This window comes from Arachis stenosperma, chromosome 4, assembly GCF_014773155.1.
Source record: "Arachis stenosperma cultivar V10309 chromosome 4, arast.V10309.gnm1.PFL2, whole genome shotgun sequence".
Taxonomy (NCBI): Eukaryota; Viridiplantae; Streptophyta; class Magnoliopsida; order Fabales; family Fabaceae; genus Arachis; species Arachis stenosperma.
Window position 1 is genome coordinate 102,718,222 of NC_080380.1, and position 12,026 is coordinate 102,730,247.

The 12,026-nt window shown below is 39.7% G+C and overlaps 1 non-coding gene across 1 annotated transcript; it reads right to left on the minus strand.

Annotated features, from left to right (window-relative positions):
- Positions 1-10,773: 10,773 nt before the first annotated feature.
- LOC130978343 (small nucleolar RNA R71) lies at positions 10,774-10,881 on the minus strand. Its single transcript, XR_009085992.1, has one exon. It is a non-coding gene; the product is annotated as a small nucleolar RNA R71 (small nucleolar RNA).
- Positions 10,882-12,026: the final 1,145 nt, after the last annotated feature.

Here is a 12,026-nt window from a genome sequence, read left to right on the forward strand (position 1 = left end):
GCCAAAACAATTGGAAAAACACAAACCACAACCCCCAGCCAACCACTAACCAAAATTCATACAGAAAACCACAAAACAACTACCCAAATTCTAACCAATACCCACCCAATAACCACCCAACTAACCAAAACACTTATCCTCACCCATCAACACCCCAAATCAACCCACCTCACAAGACTCACAGAGAATCACCCATCTAGAACAGCTCATGGAAAAACTGATGAAAAGCCAAGAACTAACCACCAAGAATCAAGAAGCTACCATGAAGAACTTAGAGAGGCAAATTGGCCAAATCTCTAAGAAGATCTCTGTTGAGAAACCATCAAGTTCACTACCTAGTGATACCATTCCCAACCCAAAGGAAGAATGCAAGGTGGTGCAACTGAGAAGTGGAAGGGTGTTAACAGATGGCAACCAAGGAGCAACCAAAGAGCTCATGGAAGATATCACTGAGCCAACAAAGAAGGATGAAGCCATTAACAAGGATAAGATAAGCAAGAATGCTCCAGAAAAACTCACAGAAGAAGATAACAAGCCACAGAATCTGAAGAAAGGAAAGAAGATCATGGAGGAACCAATTCCAGAACAACATCAAGTGGTGAAGAGCTCAACACCACCACTACCTTACCCACAAAGATTTCACAAGGAAAGAAAGGATCAGCACTTCCACAAATTTCTTGAGACTTTCAAGAAGTTGGAAATCAACATACCTTTGGCAGAGGCTTTGGAGCAAATGCCCCTGTATGCTAAGTTTCTAAAGGAGCTCATCAACAAGAAAAGGGATTGGAATGAGAAGGAAACGGTGATGCTTAGCGAAGAGTGTAGTGCACTCATCAAAAAGGGACTTCCTCCCAAGCTTGAAGATCCTGGAGGATTCTTCCTACCATGCACTATTGGGAACCTGTTTATCAACAAGGGGATGTGCGATCTAGGAGCAAGCATAAATCTAATCCCATACTCTCTAGTGAAAAAGCTTGGCATAGAGGAAGTAAAACCAACAGAGATGTCTTTGGAATTGGTGGATCAATCAATAGTCTATCCTAAGGGGCTAATTGAAAACCTTTTAGTTAAGGTTGGCAAGTTCATCTATCCGGCAGACTTTGTAATCCTAGGTTCTTCAGAAAATGGAAATGACTCCATAATACTTGGTCGACCATTTTTAGCCACTGCTAGAGCCATTGTGGACATTGAGCAAGGAGAGTTAACTCTGAGGATGCATGAGGAGAGCATCATCCTGAAAGTCTTTCCAGAAGAACAAAAGATGAAGAAACAGGCAAAATGAGTGATGATCCCCTTCCAAAGCAATCAACTGAAAAGGAATTGGAACAGAAAAACAAACAGATGCAAGAAGAAAAGGGGATTCACAAGGAAGCAGGGGTGATTAGCAGAAAGGAAGGCATCACAACTCAAGTAACTGCCAAGAAGGGAAGATCAACAAGCAAGAAAAAGGTGAAGAATAAGAAAAAGGCTCACAAAGGGTGGAAGAACAAGAAAATCCCAACTGAAGGATTTTCTAAGGGTGATAAGGTGCAATTAATATACCAACAGCAGGGAGCAGAAGATTATTACACTGTCAACCAAATTCTTTCTTTTGAACATGTGGAGATTGAACATCAAGGCACTCAGAGAAAGCTGACAGTGAGGGGTGACAAGTTGAGACACCACCAATATCAACCACCCTAAAGGGAGGTCAATGTCAAGCTAATGACAATAAAAGAGCGCTTCATGGGAGGCAACCCATGATTTAAAATTTCTGCCTTCTCTTTAATAAGCTATGATTTCCTGAGTATGATTCTGAACCTTCATATTTGATAAATGCACATTTTATAGCATAAGTCAGAGTTCTAAGTTTGGTGTCCTTTAAGGTACACTAAATTTTAGCTTTTCAAAAAGAAAGGGAGCCATACTTTGTAGAACATATGCATAATTCATTTGAATAAAGCATATGACCAAACACTAAGTTTGGTGTCTGCAAGTGCAACAAAATTCAGAATATCATTTACCATTTATGGAATCAAAAGCATACAAACAGGATCATACGAAACAATTATTTTTAAAAGAAAATGTCAATTGTGAAAAATGGTTGATAGTTGTTCGGCCATTCCCTTAATAAAAGAATAAGTTTGGTGTTCACCAACTTTCAACATCTTCAATTAAGGGACACAATTGACCATAAAAATATTTTTTTTATAATACACAAAACAAAACAATTCTTTCTCTTTAATACAAATTAATTGCCAACAACCTTATTAATGATCTAAGACTAGCTGCTTTGATTCATGCAGGAGAAAAAAGATTAAGACAAGCTCAAGGAGGGGCCACGGCTAAGAGGAGCTATGTAAGGGAGGTCACATGTGCCTAGGAGAACGTGCTCATGGGGAACAAAATCTGCATGCATGCAACATTGGACACCGAAGTGCATGCAACCAATGGGAGGAGAATCCTTGTCAAGACTCAACCATGCATGCAAGCCGTCCATCTCATGCATTCCTTGAAAGAGCAAACCAATCTCAGCCCTTCATGAACACTCACGGTCCCTTCTTCATTCATTCATTGTGGTTTTGTTGAAAAGCTTGGAAACATGGCCTATAAATAGCCGTTGCACCAACACGGCCTACACTTGGCTTTAAACCACTTTCATGTGAAATCAACATATTTCTTCCTTACCCCACACATCAAAACCGAACCAAAGTTCACCCCAAACACAACACATATTTCTTCTACTCTTATTTCCTCTTTCTTTTCACTTCAACCTTCAATGGCCTCCTCAAGCTCAAAAAGAAGGCCCGGAAAAGAACCTATGGTAGCCGAACCTATGGCAACCGAACCCCCATCATTTGATGCAAGAAGGTTTAGATCCCAATTCCATGAAGGGAGATATTATAGGTTCATGGAGGGGAAGAATGTCATCTATGAGAAAGGCTTTGATTTGAGGGAAGGAGAGTACCCCATCATGAAGCAAATTACAAGAGAAAGAAGATGGGAACTCTTGTGTTCTCCTCTGACTGACATCAGTGCAGTAATGATTAGGGAGTTCTATGCAAATGCTGCCAAAGAAAACAAAAATAGTGCTCCCTACACAAGCTATGTCAGAGGGATTGAAGTGAGTTTTAGCCCTGCTGCTATCACAAGAGCTCTCAAATTGAGAACCATCACATATCCAGAGCTTAGCTATGAGGCTAGATTGCAACGGGAAAACAATCCTGATGAGATCCTGCAAGGAATATGCATAGAAAATACAGATTGGGAAAGAGATTCAAAGGGGGTTCCCAGTCACATAAGAAGAATCAATCTTACTCCTGTGGCTAAAGGATGGTTTGAAATAGTGAGGAGATCTATTCTTCCTACTGGAAATGCCTCTTGGGTCACAATCAAACGAGCTCTCATGACACACTGCATCTTGCATGGGGGTGAGATCAATGTTGCACAACTCATAGCCGACAGCATTCAAGAAATGGCAGATAGCACAAGCAAGTCAAAAAGCCTTGGACATCCAAGCACCATCCAAAGGCTGTGTAACAGAGCTAATGTCATTTTTGAAGATGAGGACACAACAAAAGTGAAGGTAGGAAAATGGATTACCAAGAAGAGCATGGAAGGAATTAATGAAGAAGAAGATCAAGAAGGGTAGTAGCTCCTAGACAAAGGAGATCACAAGAGAGGAAGGACGAAATCAGGCTTATGAAGCCATAGATATGAGCCAATTGCAAAGATCAATTGAAGAGTTAACTCAGCAACTCATGCAGGCTCAACAAGGTCAGAATCAACTCATGCAGATCCAACAAGGCCGAAATCAAGAAGGCCAAGTGCAATATCTAGAGCCACAAGGCCAAAATCAGGAGAGCCAAGAGAAATATCTAGAGCCACATCCTGAATTCATGGAGCAATTCTTGAAAGAAAAAGAAGAACGAGAAGCTTGGCAGCATCAAATGGAGGAGAAGCAAAAGAAATGGCAACAACAAATGATGACTCAACAGCAAGAATTTCAAGCACAGATCCTTGAAGGACAAAAAGAGCAATACAAAGAATTCAAGGAATCATATGATAAGCTGTATTTCAGTCAAGCTAAAGCATCGGAATATAGTCACAACCTGTATCAATGGAAGAATATTCATCATACCATAGGTGAAGTTAGACACGTACAAAGAATGGAGTATGATGAAAACATGCAAGCAAGGTTGGAGTACTTGACTCACAATTTGCCAACACTCAATCCTGAGATCAAGCCATTTGAGCAATGCCCTGAATTCTTAGCCAAACAACAAGCAAAATCTCGTCAATACACTGATTCAACCTTTAACACATTGGAAACTTATGGGCTCAAAGGACTCATAGATTCTGTGTGGGCTAGAAGATGTCCTGGAGAAGAGATCCAAGATTACTCCAAGACAGGAAAGAGAAAGAAGAAGAAGGGAGAATCAAGCAGCAGCCATGACCATTAGAAGGTGGCAAAGTTCTTTCATACTTCTTCTTCATTGTCTCTAATAAGGAGATGCATGTCTGAAACATGATATGCCTCCATCATTTATTTCCTTTACTTTATGCATTTTTTTTTGTTCTTTGCTTTTCATTTTAAGTTAGTCAATAATTAGCTAGAAAAATGCCAAATCTGCATAATGCTTGTATCCATCACTTAGCTTTAAATATTGCTTTGTTTCCCATATGCTTAAATAAAAGAGTTTGGTTTGAATTGAAAAGTAAAATATCCAATGTTGCATGAGTATGAATGGAAGTTGGTGGTGGCACATGTCTTTGATTAAATGCATAACTCATGAGATAAGTGTTGCATAATATCATTCTCATTCAATTGTGAGTTAGCTTGCTGTTACATAGACCTTTATCAATAATGAAGCACCCTTGGTAACAAAAACAGAAAGAAAAGGAAGAAAGAAAAAGCCAAAATGGCAAGAAAAACAAAGAATAAAGGTTGGACACCAATGGTTTGGACCCTAGGACAAATGCCTGTGGTGTTCTTGTACTGAGATCTGCTTGGATGAGTAAATTCTAAGGGGTATTTTGAAACCCGGTCACTTAGATCAACTGATTTGGGATGGCCAATTGAAAATCCACAATAAAGAGCAACTTAGATACAAAGCACTTAGTGATCCAAAGAGATGCTGGGCATCAATGATCCTAGAAAGAATTAGTGAGCTAAGTGTCTGTGGTGGAAAGATGTTGAGCAAAATAAAAGAAAATGAAGCCAAAGGCTAAGCTGCAACATTTAACACCAAACCTCAAAAAAAAAAAAAATAAAAAGCTTGTTAAAGCATCATAAGCCAAAAAGAAGTTAGCAAGGGAGTGATCAAAAGGAGAGTCTTATAACAGCAAGTTTAGCAAACCTTGGATGCAAAATGTGTATTATGCAGCAGCAACAATAAGTGAGTATCATTGTCTGCATAAATGCCCCATAAATTGAAGTTCTGCTATCTGCATAATAAGGATTTGTGTTCTTTTCTTATTCATATCATTTACTCTTAGTTTTGATGCTTGCTTGGGGACAAGCAAGGTTTAAGTTTGGTGTTGTGATGACAAGTCATCATATACCCATTTTTCAAGCTAATTTCACTTGTTTTGTTAGCATTTATGCACTTTCTTGCATCCTAAGTTAGTGATTTGGAGTGAAAATGCATAATTTCTCTAAATCAAGCAACCACTATGAAATTAATGATAAATCATGAGGTTTAAGCTAATTTTAATTGCATTTTAATTGATTTATAAGCCTCTTGAATTTAGTGATGCTTTGAGTGGTTGTTTGGTTTATTTTAGGTGAAGAAAAGAAAAGAAAATGGAAAGCGTGGCATAAAAAGTGTAGCCAAAGAAAGAAAAGCGTGGCCGAATCAAGAGGAGGCGTGCCGCATTATAATGGGGAAGCAACCTTGCCCTCCACAAGGGCAGAATGCCCTCTAGGAGGGCAGCATCAAGTAACCAAACCAAGACAAGGCAACCTTGCCCTGCCCACTCCAAGAGCAGAGCACAAAATGGTGCCTTGGAGCCAAGAGAAGCAAACTCTGCCCTGCCCTTGTGGAGAGCAGGATCGGGCACCTCAAGGAAAGAAATCCAAGGAAAAATGACACCCATGCAAGCCACCAGATTCGAACACGGGCCATGAGATTGGGAACCTTGCCCTGCCCTTGGCGCGGGCAGGGCAGCATTTGAAATTGGCGCATCACACGCAAGACCTTGGCGCACCAACTTTGCTTCCTGGCGCACCAAACCATTCCTGCCCTGCCCTTGGCGCGGGCAGGGAGCATCCACGTGTCAACTTGCTTCGCGCGCACGCGCGCTCCTCAAATCTGGCATCATCCACGCATCAACGTGCAGCACGCGCACGCGCGCCTCTCAATCCTGGCAGCACCAAGCGCACGCACGCATCACGTTCTGGCGCAGCAGCTTTCCCGCCCTGCCCTTGGCGCGGGCAGGGCAGCCTCTGGCGCACCAAGGGCGCACCAAACTTGCACCAACACGCATCATGGCCGCACCAATTGCTAGCCCAAGCATCAATTTCTGCCCTGCCCTCCACAAGGGCAGGGCAGCCTCCTGGGAGTGGATTTTTTGGGCCAAAATTCAAATTAAAAATTAATTTGAATTCATTTCTTCACCAATCCAAAAGCCCATCCAAATCCCAAAATCCAAGAATAGAAAGTGTATAAATAGTAGTTAGTTTGATGTAATTAGGACTTACTTTTTTGGCTACTTTTATGCTCACTTTTGAATCTTTACTTTTACCTTGGCTTTAGAATTTTCACTTTCACATTCCTTTGGAGCTTTGACTCTCTTGGAATTGTTCTTGAGAGAATTGGCCGAGACTTCAGAGGATCAAGGGAGAATTGATTGATCTCCTTCCTCAATTCCCTTGGGCAATTCTACTCTTCTGTCTTCTGAGTTGTGGATGTGTGAAATTGGGGAAATTCTGTCCCAATTCCCATTCTAGCTCTGTTTAAATTTGTTTGCTGCATAATTCACTTTCAATTCTGTTCTTCTATTGCTTCTTCTTTCATTTTCTGTCAATTGCTTAGCAACTTCAGATCTGGGAAGGAAATTGGGTTTTAGGCTCTGCTACCTAAGCCCTTGGGATCCTGAGATCACTTTTGGTTCTTCTGTGAACCTTTACTGCACTTTCATTTCCTTGCTGTTTAGATTTCTGTTTGCATCCAATTCAATTTTGCTACCTTCATTACTGCAATTTACTTTTCCTTTGTTTAGATCTTGCAATCCCACTCCTTAATTCCCTTTTATCTTCTAGCAATTTATCTTTCTTGCCATTTAAGCTACTGCAATTTACCTTTCTTGCACTTTAAGTTTCAGTCATTTAATTTCTTGTTCCTTAAGTTTCTGCACTTTTACAATTCTGTTCTTAAATTTACTGCCCATTTCCCTTTCCCCCTTTACATTTACTGTCATTTACTTTTTGTTAAACACAAATCACTCACCCAACACTTGATTTGCTTGACTAAACCACCCACTAAACTAAAATTGCTCAATCCTTCAATCCCTGTGGGATCGACCTCACTCTTGTGAGTTATTATTACTTGATGCGACCCGGTACACTTGCCGGTTGGATTTGTGTGTTGGAAATTCGTTTTCCACAAAAACACCATCAAGTTTTTGGCGCCGTTGCCGGGGATTGATTAGATCAACAATGATTAAGTGGGTGAGAAGTCTAGATCAAGCATTTTTTTTTGTTTTTGTTCTCTGTTTTAAAGTGAATCCAAGGTGTTTGAGTTTTTGCCTCACTAAGAAATTCTTTCTCTGTGACATGAATTTCAAATTTCATTGATGTTTACAAAATACAAATGGAGTTCAACTCATCTTATGGTCAAACAAAATTTTATGGGATATCAACCACCATCACCAATCTCTAATGATGGTTGGGAATATCACCAAGAAAATACAAATTCTAAGCACTCCAATCCATGGAGATTTGCTTCACAGACACAAGATGAGCAAGAAAACCATATGGGATATTTCCCTCCACCACAAAATGATGCAAGTCATGATTCTAATGGTGGCTGGGAAGGAAATTCTAGTGCTCCATATGATATTCATCCAAAGACATTATCACTTGACCATACTTCAACAGAAAGCCCCTTTCAAAGCTCACCACCCACACAAACTTCCATGAACCACTCAAGGCTCTCAAAGCTTGAGTCCATGTTCAAAAAATATGAGGAGGAGACAATGAAAGTCTGGAAAGAACAAGAAAACTTCGTCAAAAACATGGAAATGCAGCTAGCTCAAGTGGTGAGTGCAATGAAGAAGGAGGAAAAACAAGAGGAAGAGGCTATTGCATCAAGTGAAATTGCAAAGAAGGAAGAGGTGGTTGGAAATGAAACTGCACTTGAGATGAAAAGGGAACATGAACATTCACAACCCTCACAAACTTCCCTTGAATCTGTGATCAAAAAATATGAAGAGGAGATGAAGAAATCTTGGGAAGAACAACAAACCTCCTCCATAAAAGGACTATTAAGTCAAATGTTGGGTGCAAGGGAGGAAGTGGAGGAGCAAGAAAGCGGAGGGCAGGGCAGTGTTTCCACTTTGACGTCCCGAGTTCGAAACTTGGATGCTACACACGCTACCCATTTTCCTTGGCTTTCTTGGTACCAAAGTGAGGCTTAATTCCTTGCTTCCTCATGGTCCCGTGTTCAACTCTTGTGGCAAGCATTGTAGACATTTTCCTTTGATTTTCTTCCCTTGGTGAGCCCGATACTGCCCTTGTGGAGGGCAGGGCAAGGTTTTGTTCTTCTTGATTCCAAGGCACAAATTTGTGCTCTGCCCTTGTAGTGGGCAGGGCAGAGTTGCCTTTCATGCTTTGTTCCCTTATGTTGCCCTCCTAGAGGGCAGTGTGCCCTTGTGGAGGGCAATGCTTGCCTTCCTCATTTTGTGCGCCACACTTCTTCTCTCTTTAACCACATTTTCTTCTCCTTGGGCCACGCTTCCTTAGACCACGCTTTTCCTTTTTTTTCTTTTCTTCACCTACAATAAATCAAAACAACTACTCAAAGTATCACTAAATTCAAGAGGCTTATAAATCAATTAAAATTCAATTAAAATTAGCTTAAACCTCATGAGTTAACATTAATTTCATGGTGGTTGTTTGATTTAAAGAAGTTATGCATTTTCACTCCAAATCAATTACTTAGGATGCAAGAAAGTGCATAAAGACTAACAAAACAAGTAAAATTAGCTTGAAAAATGGGTATATGATGACTAGTCATCAGTATACAAACTTCTAAGTTTGGTGTCTTGCATGCATTGTTAATTTAATTTTAGTTGCATTTTGATTATTAAAAATCCAAAAAAATTTTTAATTTGTGTCTTTTCAAGTCAATAATACAGAGAATTGAAGATTCAGAACATACAGCAGAGGAATTACACAGAAAAAAAGCTGGGCGTTCAAAACGCCCAGTGAGGAAGGCAAACTGGCGTTTAAACGCTAGCCAGGGTACCTGGCTGGGCGTTTAACCCCAAAAGGGTAGTGTTTTGGGCGTTAAACGCCAGAATGTGCACCATTCTGTGCGTTTAACGCCAGGATGGCACAAGAGGGAAGATTTTGTTTTCAATTCAATTTTTTTCAAGTTTTCAAAATCTTTTCAAAAATCAAATCTTTTTCAAATCATATCTTTTCAATCATATGTTTTCAAAATCAATTTCTTTCCATTTTCAAAAATACTTTCTATCAATTAATGATTTGATTCAACATTTCAAGTATGTTGCCTTTTCTGTTGAGAAAGGTTTAATGTCTGAATCATATCTTTCTTGTTAGACAGGTTATTAATTTTTAAAATCAAATCTTTTTAAATTGTTTTTCAAATCATATCTTCTCAATCACATCTTTTTAAAAAACCATAACTTTTTAATCATATCTCTTTAATCACATCTTTTTCAAAATAATTTTCAATCATATCTTTTTAATTTCTAATTTCAAAATTTTTTTCAAAAATCACTTGATTTCTTTTCCACTCTTAGTTTTCGAAAATCAATTAGTGTTTTTTTCAAAATGTTTTTAAAATCTTTTTAATTTATTTTTGAAAATGTCTTCCCCTCTTCTCACATCCTTCTATTTATGGACTATCACTCCTCCTCAATGCACAATTCGAACTCTGTCTTTGGTGATAAGTTCGAATTCTTCTACCTCCTCCTTCTATTTTTCTTTTCCTCTGACACTTTAAGGAATCTCTATACTATGACATAGAGGATTCCATATTTTCTTGTTCTCTTCTCTTTCATATGAGCAGGAGCAAAGACAAAAGCATTCTTGTTGAGGCTGACCCTGAACCTGAAACGACCTTGAAGTGAAAGCTAAGAGAAGCTAAGGCACAACTCTCTGTAGAGGACCTAACAGAAATCTTCAAAGAAGAAGAACCCATGGCAGCCGAAAACAACAACAATGCCAACAATGCAAGGAAGGTGCTGGGTGACTTTACTACACCTACTCCTGACTTCTATGGGAGAAGCATCTCTATCCCTTCCATTGGAGCAAACAACTTTGAGCTTAAGACTCAATTAGTTTCTCTAATGCAATAGAATTGCAAGTTCCATGGACTTCCATTGGAAGATCCTCATCAGCTTTTAGCTGAGTTCTTGCAAATCTGTGACACTGTCAAGACTAATGGGGTTGACCCTGAGGTCTACAGACTTATGCTATTCCCTTTTGCTGTAAGAGACAGAGCTAGGATTTGGTTGGACTCACAACCTAAAGAAAGCCTGAACTCTTGGGAAAAGCTAGTCAATGCCTTCTTGGCAAAGTTCTTTCCACCTCAAAAATTGAGTAAGCTTAGAGTGGAAGTCCAAACCTTCAGACAAAAGGAAGGTGAATCCCTCTATGAAGCTTGGGAAAGATACAAACAATTGATCAGAAAGTGTCCTTCTGACATGCTTTCTGAATGGAGCATCATAGGTATCTTCTATGATGGGCTGTCTGAACTATCTAAGATGTCTTTGGATAGCTCTGCTGGAGGATTTCTTCATCTGAAAAAGACGCCTGCAGAAGCTCAAGAACTAATTGAAATGGTTGCAAATAACTAATTCATGTACACTTCTGAAAGGAATCCTGTGAACAATGGGACAAATCAGAAGAAAGGAGTTCTTGAGATTGATACTTTTAATGCCATATTGGCTCAGAACAAAATATTAACTCAGCAAGTCAATATGATTTTTCAAAGTCTGTCTGGAATGCAAGCTGCACCAGGTAGTACTAAGGACGCTTCATCTAAAGAAGAAGCTTATGATCCTGAGAACCCTTCAATGGAAGAGGTGAATTACATGGGAGAACCCTATGGAAACACCTATAATCCTTCATGGAGAAATCATCCAAATCTCTTATGGAAGGATCAACAGAGACCTCAACAAGGTTTCAACAACAATAATGGTGGAAGAAACAGGATTAGCAATGGCAAGCCTTTTCCATTATCTTCTCAGCAACAGAAAGAGAATTCTAAGCAGAGCCACTCTAACTTAGCAACCATGGTCTCTGATCTAATCAAAACCACTCAAAGTTTCATGACTGAAACAAGGTCTTCCATTAGAAACTTGGAGGCACAAGTGAGACAGCTGAGCAAGAAAATTACTGAACTCCCTCCTAGTACTCTTCCAAGCAATACAGAAGAGAATCCAAAAGGAGAATGCAAGGCCATTAAGATGACCCACATGGCCGAAGTTGGAGAGGAGGAAGAGGCAGTGATCGCCACTGAGGAAGACCTCAATGGACATCCACTGGCCTCTAATGAGTTCCCTAATGAGGAACCATGGGAATCTGAGGCTCATAATGAGACCATAGAGATTCCATTGGATTTACTTCTGCCATTCATGAGCTCTGATGAATATTCTTCCTCTGAAGAGGATGAAGATGTCACTGAAGAGCAAGTTGCTAAATACCTTGGAGCAATCATGAAGCTAAATGACAAGTTATTTGGTAATGAGATTTAGGAGGATGAACCCTCTTTGCTCACCAAAGAATTGGATGACTTGTCTAGGCAGAAATTACCTCAAAAGAGATAGGAAGTTCTCAATACCTTGTACCATAG